At 32.2% G+C, this 11435-nt stretch overlaps 2 long non-coding RNA genes across 9 annotated transcripts; one reads left to right on the forward strand and one right to left on the reverse strand.

Annotated features, from left to right (window-relative positions):
• Nucleotides 1-1648: 1648 nt before the first annotated feature.
• Nucleotides 1649-4149, reverse strand: LOC112740453 (uncharacterized). Of its 2 annotated transcripts, none has more exons than XR_003171170.2 (3): nt 2631-4149; nt 2183-2272; nt 1649-2096 (listed from the first exon to the last, which is right to left on the reverse strand). It is a non-coding gene; the product is annotated as an uncharacterized lncRNA (long non-coding RNA). The 2 variants fall into 2 exon arrangements; XR_003171171.3 differs by having other exon boundaries at nt 2183-2292; nt 2631-4022.
• Nucleotides 4150-6363: 2214 nt separating this feature from the next.
• On the forward strand, nt 6364-9749 carry LOC112743501 (uncharacterized). Of its 7 annotated transcripts, none has more exons than XR_003171968.3 (7): nt 6364-6666; nt 7246-7372; nt 7649-7715; nt 8040-8090; nt 8286-8373; nt 9168-9346; nt 9520-9749. It is a non-coding gene; the product is annotated as an uncharacterized lncRNA (long non-coding RNA). The 7 variants fall into 7 exon arrangements; XR_003171967.2 differs by having other exon boundaries at nt 9168-9302; XR_003813523.2 differs by having other exon boundaries at nt 8040-8085.
• The last annotated feature ends 1686 nt before the right edge of the window (nt 9750-11435 follow it).

Consider the following 11435-nt stretch of genomic DNA (forward strand, 5'->3'; position numbering starts at 1 on the left):
AGTGTTTTCTACCTTTTAGTTTTGTTCCTATAAAATTATGCTATTGAATTGTTACTGAGGCATGTAAAAGGTTAGATAATTTTTCTTCTCAATTATAAGAGTTATTAGATATTCTAAAATATTGGTGTTGTAATAATTTTAATTATTAATTTTTTATTATAAAATATATACATGGTTTATAATTTATATTGATGACTAAAATTATTATAATATTAATGTTCTTGAAACGCTTAATAATTTTTCTTAATTATATTATAAACGGATTTTTTACTCTCACTTTTACATAAAAATATGATTAACCACTAATAAAAATATTTATAAAATAAATTTTATTTTTTTATTTTTAAAAGAATTGACAATTAAATATTTGTCCCTTTGATTTTTTTGTTTTACACATAGAATTTTTATTTAAATAAATTAAATAAATATTTTATTTATTGAAATAAAATTTTAAAAATTATTATAAAAATACATAGGATTACTTATCTCGTTTACGGTGTAAATGAGATAAGACAGTGTAAACAAGATATGTGCAAGCTTATCTCGTTTACACTGTAAACGAGATAAGACTGGGACATGCCTATATATAAATATAGTTTACAGCAACGTTCTGGGCTCCATTTCCAACCTTTTCACCACTTTCTCGTCTCTTCTATCCCTTTCTGACCTATTATTATTAAGTAAGACGAAGATGGCACACGCATATGCATGTGATCCGGACATTAATAGGCTAAACGGACATGGTACTACATCGAGGCAGCAAACTTTGCGGTTAGTTTTATTATCTTGACATTTCTGTTATTCCATATATGTATAGCCATGGTTAGGATACTTGCCAAAAATTAGAACACAATTTGTGTCGTTAGCAACAGATCACTGATAGGGTATAATTTTAGGAATGTAGTTATCATTTTTCTATAACTAAGTTGTTAACTACAAAATTATTAATTTAGATATTAAATGCTTTGGTACATGTTTTTCAACTGTTGAAGTTAGTTTATTGGTTACACATTTTTTAATTTATTAATTTAGTTATTAACTATCCAAGTTTAATAATTAGACTACTAAGTTAAAGTTTGATAATTAGATTATTAATTACTTTACTGAATGTGTTTATTTTAAGTAACGTCTTGAAGAAATGTCTATTAATTAAGTAAGTACATATTAACGTAAAATGTTTTATTGATATAACTTCAGTTAGTACATATCACTACATTTACCGGCAATTAGACATTAGCCGTCTTATGCTTCGCCGCTAAAAGGTTTTAGTGGCAATTATAACATTGCCGGTAAAGACCTTTTTAATGGCCACAAAAAGTATATACCTATTAGTGGCCATTTTCTTGGCAATTTATATAGCCACAAAAAATAATTCTAAAATTGCAATGTTATTCATTTTTAGCAGCTATTACTATTGCCGCTAAAATCCATTTTACTGGCAATTGATATTGCCACTAAAAATAATTTTAAAATTGTAATGTTATTTACTTTTAATTGCCATTATTATTGCCGCTAAATCTTAAGACTTTTTTTAGTTATATTATACTCATTTTCTTAAAAGCAACAAACTACCTTTTTTTTCTAAAATCTCATTTATTTGTGCTAACAATTATTATTATTATGCATAATATAAATATATTAAAATTAATTACAACAAAATGAGATATTTTATTAAATTCAAAATATTAATACACAAATTTTTCTTGAAAAATAATAAATCATGATACAAATCTAAACAACAAAAAATGTCTATATAAGTATTTAAATGAGTTAAAGACATCAACTAATTTTCGTTGACGAAACTTGTCCTCTTTTTCAACTTTCTTATGCAACTAATCCGGATGAGCTATCCGAGAAACAGGATTTGTAATCTGTAAGTATTAAACTCCTAAAAAAATATATGAAAAATATAAAAATCAATTACTTCAATATGCCCAAAGGAAAATTTAAAACCTTTTGCATGGCTGCGGGAATTGTGACATTTTTTTGAATTGCTGAAGAAAGCCACTGCTTGTAGTAGAACCAGTCAACTATGGACCGAATGCCAACATCTAATGAGGCCTTGCAACATCTTCGAACATTGTACTTCATTACTTCTGCAAACATTATGCAAATGCTTCCTTGTTTAAAATACAAAGAAGAATAGAATTGTTATTTATTAATCATAAACAAGACATTTTACCAGCTTTTGTTTCAAATAGTCTGGGCATTCAACCTAGTATACCGTGTAACTTGGTACCAAATTTTCATAGAACTTCCTGGCATAATGAACCTGCAAGAATTAAATGACACCTACAAAAATTAAATTTAATTCAGGTTCCTTCAACGGAGGAACAAGACAGCAATTCCAAAATTTCCTACCAAACTAGTTGAAAAATTTCTAAGATGTAGTTCGGCAAATTTTACCCACCCAACTCCTATCAAAATATCGAAAACAAACACAAACAATAACAAACACTAAGATAAATTCATTCCCTGAAATGCCTACTACTTCCGGTAGCTAAGCATAAATATTGGTAATCATCCTTAATAATTATATTCACATTATTGATTATACTTCATCAAATAACATAGTAAACTAGAAGGAGGCGAAGAAAGATCATGCCAGCTAGTCGAAAGACGTTTTTCACCTTCTTGGGAACGTCCCTGATTGGCGTCGACATGCCAGGAAGGTTCGAGAGGACACTCGACGGCTTGCTGGGAGGGAGAGGGGTGCCATAGAGCGTGGAGCAGGCACAGGGGCTAGGAGGGAGAGAGGGTCAGGCCTCGCTGGGAGCGGTTGGATATGGAGTCTGAGGAAGAGGCCGAGTTCGACAGACATGAGGAGCACATGGACATCCCACCAGGCGGCAATGATTCACCCCTACCACCACCATCGCCTCTACCTCCCTCACCACGTGATCATCTGGTTTAGGAGCACAGCAGCACCGGGCTGTCTGGGACACCTCACCCCCGACTGGCATGATGTCGGGTTGTCCAGCAACTATCACGGGGAGTAGATGGTTGAGGAGATTTGGTTCGAGGATGCATTTCAGCTTCATACCACTGACCAGGCCTCGATGCAACGCCTCATAAATCAGTTTCAGACTGGCAGGGAGTAGAGCATTGGACAGTTTCATCACTCATCTGCTCCCACGTATACTTCAGCCTGGATGCCACAGATCTCACCGGGCGCTGGCTCGTCATACGGGGCAGGGGTGTGACTGGGTACCCAATATGCGATGTCTCCGTTAGTAGACTACGGTTTGTTGCTCACGTTATCCCGTCTCAACTGACACCACCGTTTGCACCACTGCCTCAGCCTTAGCTTCAAATACACCAATATGCCCCCATTCTTTACTCTGGAGGTTACTATATCCCATCTCCACCACTCCCTCTAAAGCAGCCAGAGGATCCTTCTGCGCATGGCCAACCTCATGCAGACCCCGGCCCAACCGGCCTCAATGCCAGGCACAACTTCCACCATGTGACACCGGGCATCGACTCTATTACCAAGATTTTCATTACTGATGATGTATTATTGTTTATTATGTAGAGTTTCATGTTATTAATTTTATGTACCCGACGTTTTATGATGTATGCAAATGCAACAATCTTTTGTTTGAATATTTTATAAATATTTTAGTAGTAGTTAATCACACTCCTACATAAAAATGAGAATAAAAAATTTATGATCTAAACTATATTATTAGAAAATTTAATTTATAATTTTTTTATTGAAATATTTTAGATGCATGCGTTTTAAACTTCATTTTAGAGAAAGTATGGTTCAATTTGTGCCCAAATAAAAATTTAAACAAAAGTTCTTAATTAGATTTCACCTTCCTTTTATTTCCTATGCTAATCATCCAAATTTTTTCTTAACCAACATTATACTTGTCAAATTCACATGCCGAATCGAAACAACTTTTTTCCACCCCTTAACAAATTCATCGTATCCTTTTGTTTCTATTACTTTTGATTAGATAAGAACGGCCATTGTACTGTATGTTTCACTCGACTGAATGTGTGCCTTTCAAATCATTTGTTAATGACCACGAATAAGGCTAAAAGGGGTTGTGGATAAGGAAAAATTAAAAATAATTATTTAAATGAAGATGACAAAAATATCTTTTTATAAAAATATTTTATTTAAAAGTATAATTTATTTATTTAGTCATATTTTAAACAAAGATAATCCTTTTATAAATATTAAAACTTAACTATATAATTCATCATCCAAAAAAAAAAATTTTTAAATAAAAATTAAAATGGGGCAGAATTGAGTTCATAATAAGAATGACTTGTGAAACACACATTTTGGATAAGGAAGTTAAAAACATTTAATGGGATGCATATTGGTTGAGATATTTTGGAATTTGGATCAAGACGATCCTAAAAAATTTGTAAAATGAGAAAATAATAAATATTTAATCATTATTAAATAAAAATAGTGGAATTCATATATAATAAAAGTTATAAATTTAATGATAACTTATTTTTTATTTTACCATTTTATCGATCTTCTCATTTTAAAAGAACTAAATTTTTAAAATTTAAATTTTGAATACCGGATAAGTTTCATATATATGGGACCAATTGAACAAACAATAGTTGCAAATTGGATTCCAAGCACACACAAGATAACTACCAAATAAATGAAATATAAATTATGTAATTAATAAAAAATATCTTCCTAAAGAGAATGATATAGTCATGATTGATATTGTTGATTAGTGATGAGTAATAAGGGGGACCCTGCATTGTCATCACAAAGCAAAAGGGTGACATAATCGAATGGAAAGATATGGCAAAACTAACATTAATGGTCCACATTTGAGGGCTATGGTGAGCCTCTCAGGCACTAACGGTAACACGCTCACTACTCACTACTGAGGGTTGCTGCATCTTTCACTTCCCTCCCACGTGCAGTGTCCCAGAAAATTCTTGTAGGCAGCGTGGTTGAATTGTATCATTTGTATGGAGGAGCTTTCTTCAATAATGGTGAGTGTTAATAAAACTTATAACACTCTCCCTAACATAATACTAGCAATAAGTCACGATATCATTGGTGGAAAGAATATTATCTGAACTTATGTAATATAAGAGTCTTTATTATATTTGTTTATTTATTTTCAGTTTAGTGACTTCTCTATATAGGAAAATTGATCTGAAAATTTTATCATTCTAAAGGGATTACGTGAATTTGAAATTGAATTACGTTCACTTAAATCAAAATCCTAATTGGACATATACTTATATATACATTTTTATATCACTTTTAATGCACGCACTAGAGTCCTTTATAAAAGCAATATGAATATATATACAACACTTTATTTACTTATGTCTTCTAGAATCACATTTTAGAAGAAACTCTTTCTAACTACTTATGAATAAAAAACTACACATCTCTAGATTTTTTTTACTTTAATATTAAAATTTATCTAATAGTTTTCTAGCCAACAAAACCAGCCCTGCTCTCTTTAATTTCCTTCACATGATCATAGTCTAATAGGGGTGGCAACAGGGCGGGTAGGGGTGGGTTTTTGCTCTACCCGACTCCGTCTCGCCAAACAAAAAATTCGCATCAAACCCGCCCCTCCCTACCCACGGGTAGTAAAATGTTAAACCCTAACCCGTCCCGCCCCTGCGGGTACCCGCCCCGCCCCTATAATTATTAAATCCAACAAATAAAATAAAATTTTAAAAATTATATAACCACCATTTACATACATAACATAAATTAAAGCAAAAATTTATATATGATATAATATTATTAATCATTTTACTAATTATTTTATATATGTTACATATATTATATATACTGGGGCGGGTAGGGGCGGGTTTAACCTAAACCCGACCCTGTCCTGCCCCGTTAAAACCCGCCCCGGTGCGAGGGCGGGTAATTACCCGCCCCGAGCGGGTAGGGGCGGGGTGGGTACCCGCAGGTTCGGGTATTGTTGCCACCCCTATAGTCTAGTCTAGGAGTCTTTGTAAGATCCAACGTACGTCACCCCAACTTCTAGCACCTCAAATACCAAATAAACACAAGCAAAACAATGTAAATACGGAGACAAATTATAATAAATATATCATTTAGAACATAAAACATAATTCACAATTCACAACAATACAATCACACACAAACAATTCAAACATACAAATAATAAATGTCTATCTTATTCGCCATAAACTCATATGTCAATTATATCGTAAGCACTACAAGAAAAAAGATTTTTAACAACAAATTTTTAGCGGCCATAATATTATTGCCATAATTTTTTTTAAACCATCTTTTAGTAGTAGTTGTATATTAACCACTAATACAGTAATACCATAAATTATAATGGTAATTTAAACTATAGCCACTAAAAAAAAGCTGAAATTTTAAAGATAACGACAAACTACTCTTTACCCCCACAAAAACTACTCTTTCAGTGCTTCATTCCCTCTGAGAATCACACACCATTTTTCTTCTTCTTCTTCTTCTTCTTTTTCATACAAACTTCTCTTCCAGTGCTTCATTCTCTCTGAGAACCACATACACATCTCCATTATTCCATCTTTTTCATTGCTCGAATCTCTTCCAAGTTTTCATCTCAATGTTAATCGCGATATGAATCCTTTTCTCGGACAAGCTAGTGTTGATTTTGATTGAAATCTGAATCGCGCTCTAATCATTAGGTACGAGTTCCTTAATCTCCCTCTCAAGTCTGATTCTTGTGCTCCCAATCTATGCTCTATCCCAACCTGGTGCTTTTTCCTAATTCTTTTTTGTTCAATATACATTGCTGAAATTCAATTGTCACTGTTATTCTGAAATATTCATTTGATAGGATGAATTAGGATTATTAGAATACGAAATTGAGCTTTGCTTTTTCTCCTTTATTTAATGGTTATAGATAAAAGTAGGAGGTGATTATGATTTGAGGAGTGAAGTTAGAAGGAAAGTTAAACCTAGAGCTGCAACATTTGGGAGACAGACGTTTGATTAGTTGGATTAGGTTTGAGATTTATTATACATTTGTAAAGCTGTTTTGACATGGATGAATTAAGATTTTTGTTTGTATTTGATGGAAACCTTGTATTGCATTTGATTTTCTGTATTTAGTGAGTTAAATGTAATCTTAGCTGATTGAGTGTTAGAGATCTTTCCTTCTTTTAATTAGGTGTGGCTTTAAATTGTGTAGTTTTTATTGCTTGGCTCTGTTTTAATTTCTAAGGTTTGAAGCCTTATTCAAATTGAATATATGTTTGATGTAGTAAAAAAAGCCTCTGCATCTTGCATTCCTTATGTCAAAGCATTCTTGTTGATACTGCTATAACTCAGCATGGTATGGGTGATGAAGCTACTATAAAGGAAATAATTTCTGAGGTGAATACAAATAATGTAAGTTGGTTCTAAACTTAAATCTGCGGAACTTCCTTATGAAAATATTGTTATCATTACTGAGATTTTTAAACTAACATGATGGAAGAATAAACTATGATAAATTATGTGCAATGATAAAAAGTGGAACCCCACACCCCAGACAACTACACTAAATCTCTTGAATTTAGTCAATTTCACACCATTGATCTGTATTTGTTGAAGTATTGTTTGGTACAAATTTAAATTCGAGCTATCACATGTTATTGTACTGAAGTCGAAATTTTTATGTTAAAGTATCAGCTATGATATCCTATGAGGATTTATCATTCTGTATGTTGGCTGAGGAAAGAGCAACAATGAGGTAAGACAAGTTTGGTTTGCTGAATCTGTAATGAAGTACAAGCTTAAATATAGTTGTTCAATTTGAAATCCTTTCCTGCATATTCTTTCTGGTCATTACTTCTCATTCTTGTGTGATTACTTATTGAAATCCTTTTCTCCATTCAATTTGAAAGTTTAGTGAAGTTACTTATTGAATAAATTCTGAAGAATTTAAACTTTATTTATCACTTTAATTTTTATAGTATTATTCTTCCTGAAGTAACACTAAGACTTCTTTTCAGATATTTTATTTTTGCGTTAAAGTACTGCTACTTAACGTTTTTATTTCTTGTTTGACACATAGGTCTTGAAATTCTTGATGGAAAGTAATAGTGTCAATGCCCTTCATGGTCAGGTTACAATTGGAACACTGATTCTGCAGATTTGTACTATTATGTTTATATTTCTGATGTATATATTTGACTGGAACAGTGTTTCCACCAATTCTTAAAAATAGAGTGTAGACTAATGCTATGAGCTGATATTCCTTATTGAGGATTTCTCTCACACAATTTCTAATGCAATATTCAAAATCATTGGTTCCTGTCAGGATTGTGCTGTTAGTTTGCTCTTTGCATGGCTTCCAGTATTGGGTGGAACATCAGGTGTTCTTCAAGGAGTACATACGTGACTAAATCGTGAGTAAATTATAGAATTGATTGTTAGTCTTTTATAAAAAGTTAGTGACTAAATTAATTATAGCTTTTTGGTAGCTGTCTCTATTATCTCTGCTATATTTGGCTATTGTGAGTATCTATTTCTTCTTCTACTATGTTCTAATTAACTTGAGGTTGAATTGTTTTATTGAACAAAATGATTACAAACTTAATTAAAATAAGCTTGATTATCATGCATATCACAAATTAAAGTAGAACTGATTTGATGGTCGTGTACTTGTTTATCTTTCATCAGAATCACTAGATCTTGCTATCTAGAAAAAGCACTTTATGTGAATGGACTAGTGATTTTTTTTCCTTGGCTTCTTGCAATAACCAATTAATTAGAAACCAAAAAGGATATAAAGTGGTGAAGAAGCATTTTATATTTTGGTTGAAGTGTTAATTAAATATATTCCATTAGACCATCACAACCTATCGTATATATAACATAATGTTAGAAAAAGAGAAAATTATTCTAAAGACAAACATAATATAAAAAAATCAAGTAGAATATAGATAGCATATATAGGAAATATAGGAGCATTTTTCTTGCATCCTAATCTTCTTCTACTATGTTCTACTATGTATTATGTTCTGGAATTTAGTGCTTTGTTAAGTTCGAAGGTTGCAATGGATGATGATTTAGTTACGTCTCACTTGCAAATTTCACTCTATCAAGTATCAATCTATTATCTATTCATATAGACCTTCCCGTCTCAGTTTTTAACCTGGATTAATTTTTTTAACTGTTGCTGTTCATCCGTGATGTTAAGGTTTCTGAGCTGGTTAATTATCTCTGTATTGCAAAGATCAGCTAGTTCCATGGAGGTAGATGAACTTGTTTGCCCCAAGATGATGCTTTAAGTTTTGTAGAGACACGTCAAATGCTAGGGAATAGTTTTGAAATGGTGAGCCTAATATCTCCAACTACTAGCAGAGCTCCTTTGATGCTGTACCTCTCTTAACTCTCTCTCTTTCTTACTTATTATTCTTCCCTTGCTTTTTTAGCTTCAAACAACACATAACCCATCATTTAAATATTGCTTCTATTACTTATGTGTACTTATCTCATGATTGATTGATTCATCCCAATTTTTCTTTTCTTTTTGGCCTTATTTATTGCAGCTTCCTCCTGAATGGACCGACTAGTTTGATTCTGGCATTCATCAGGTCACTCCTGCAGAAAGCTCATTTTAAGATAGAAGGGGACATAACAACCCTGCAAGAAGCTCATTTTAAGTTTATAGACTTGTAGTATTTTTTGTTATTTAGATTTGTAACATCATTTATTACTTTTCAAGAGAAATTTGTATATCAATATTTTGAGTTTAATTAAATATCTCATTTTGTAGTAATTAATTTTAGTATATTTATATTATACATAACAATAATAATTGTTAGAAAAAACAATTGAGATTCTAAACAAAAAAGGTAGTTTGTTGCTTCTAAGAAAATGAGTATAGTATCACTAGAAAAAGTCTTAAAATTTTAGCGACAATAGTAATGGCCGGTAAAAGTAAGTAACATTATAATTTTATAATTAATTTTAGTGGTTATATAAATTACCACTAAAATGGGTTTTAGCGACAACAGTAATCGTCGCTAAAAATGAATAACATTGCAATTTTAAAATTATTTTTGGTGGCCATATAAATTGCCAAGAAAATGGCCGCTAAAAATTATATACTTTTTGCGGCCATTAAAAAAGTCTTTACCAGCAAATGTTATAATTGCCACTAAAACCTTTTAGCAACAAAGCATAAGACGGCTAATATCTAATTGCTGGTAAATGTATTAGCGGCTATTTTTATTGTCGGTAAAAAAAATAAATGGCCACTAAAAATGATTTTTTTTTGTAGTGAGAACCACAATAATACTCAGGGGCTGATCCCAAATACAAATTTTCTGTCTACATTCCAATGAAAAACACATCAAGACTACCATGAAGCCTAGTTCAGAGGGAGAGGGAAACATTGCTCATTTCCTAACGAAACATAAGTACAGTCCAGATAGTTTGTCTTAGAGGAAGAGTACGTTTTCTATCACCTTCTCATGGAGGCTAGCAAATGGAAAAGAGTACCCAACCATGCCTTGTGATTAAAAAGAATTCATCGGGCATACAATGAAAGAACCTAGCAGTGGAAACAACACAAATATCTAACACAAGAACAATATGGAAGCAATCACAATACAATATGGCAGCAACTATGAACAAGCTAATATAGCAAGTAAAGTAATAACAAGAACACACTGAGATTTTAACGTAGAACACCCCCTCAATATGAGAGGTATAAATCACGAGTCATCCATACCAATGAAATAGCTCCACTATAATCAAATGAGGTACAAGAGAGTCTCAAATAAAACACAAAAACATGCATATAACCAGCCAAAACATCAAAGCACCAAAGCTTACAAATGAGAAGCAAGAAGATGAAAAATACCCAAAAACCAGAGCTGCTATTCGAAGCCTATTTTTCCCTTTATAGACATCCAATTAAAATCTCCACCCTTCAGAATAAAAACCAAGATGAGAAAAATCTGCAATTCACATTTCACGTCGATCCAAACGTGAAATAATGAGAAACTGCTATTCAAAGATTGCTGCTCTGTGTAAAAATGAAAAACCTATTTTCTCTCTTGTGAAGCCAATTTCTCCTACTGCAAACCTTCAATCAACATCTTCACCGACCAAAATGAAGAACAGGATGAGAGGAATAGGCAGTTCAAATTTCAAGCCGATCCAACGGTGAATGAATGAGAAACTACCATTTGAAATTTACTTCTTTGCATAAAAATGGGAATTCTGTTTTCCCTCTTCTCTCTCACTTTGGTGGCTATACTTTCTACCTCTCAATGACCCCAAAAATCTTATTAGGGATGTGACACAATGGATGTAAGAATAAATCCCCCAAAAAGTTGGGCTTGGGTCTCACTGATGAGCGGATAATTTATACACTTTTTGGCATTGTTTTTAGGTAGTTTTTAATACGTTTTAGTTACTTTTTATTATATTTTTATTAGTTTTTATGCAAAAATTA

The sequence above is a fragment of the Arachis hypogaea genome, chromosome 14 (assembly GCF_003086295.3).
Source record: "Arachis hypogaea cultivar Tifrunner chromosome 14, arahy.Tifrunner.gnm2.J5K5, whole genome shotgun sequence".
NCBI classification, from domain to species: domain Eukaryota; kingdom Viridiplantae; phylum Streptophyta; class Magnoliopsida; order Fabales; family Fabaceae; genus Arachis; species Arachis hypogaea.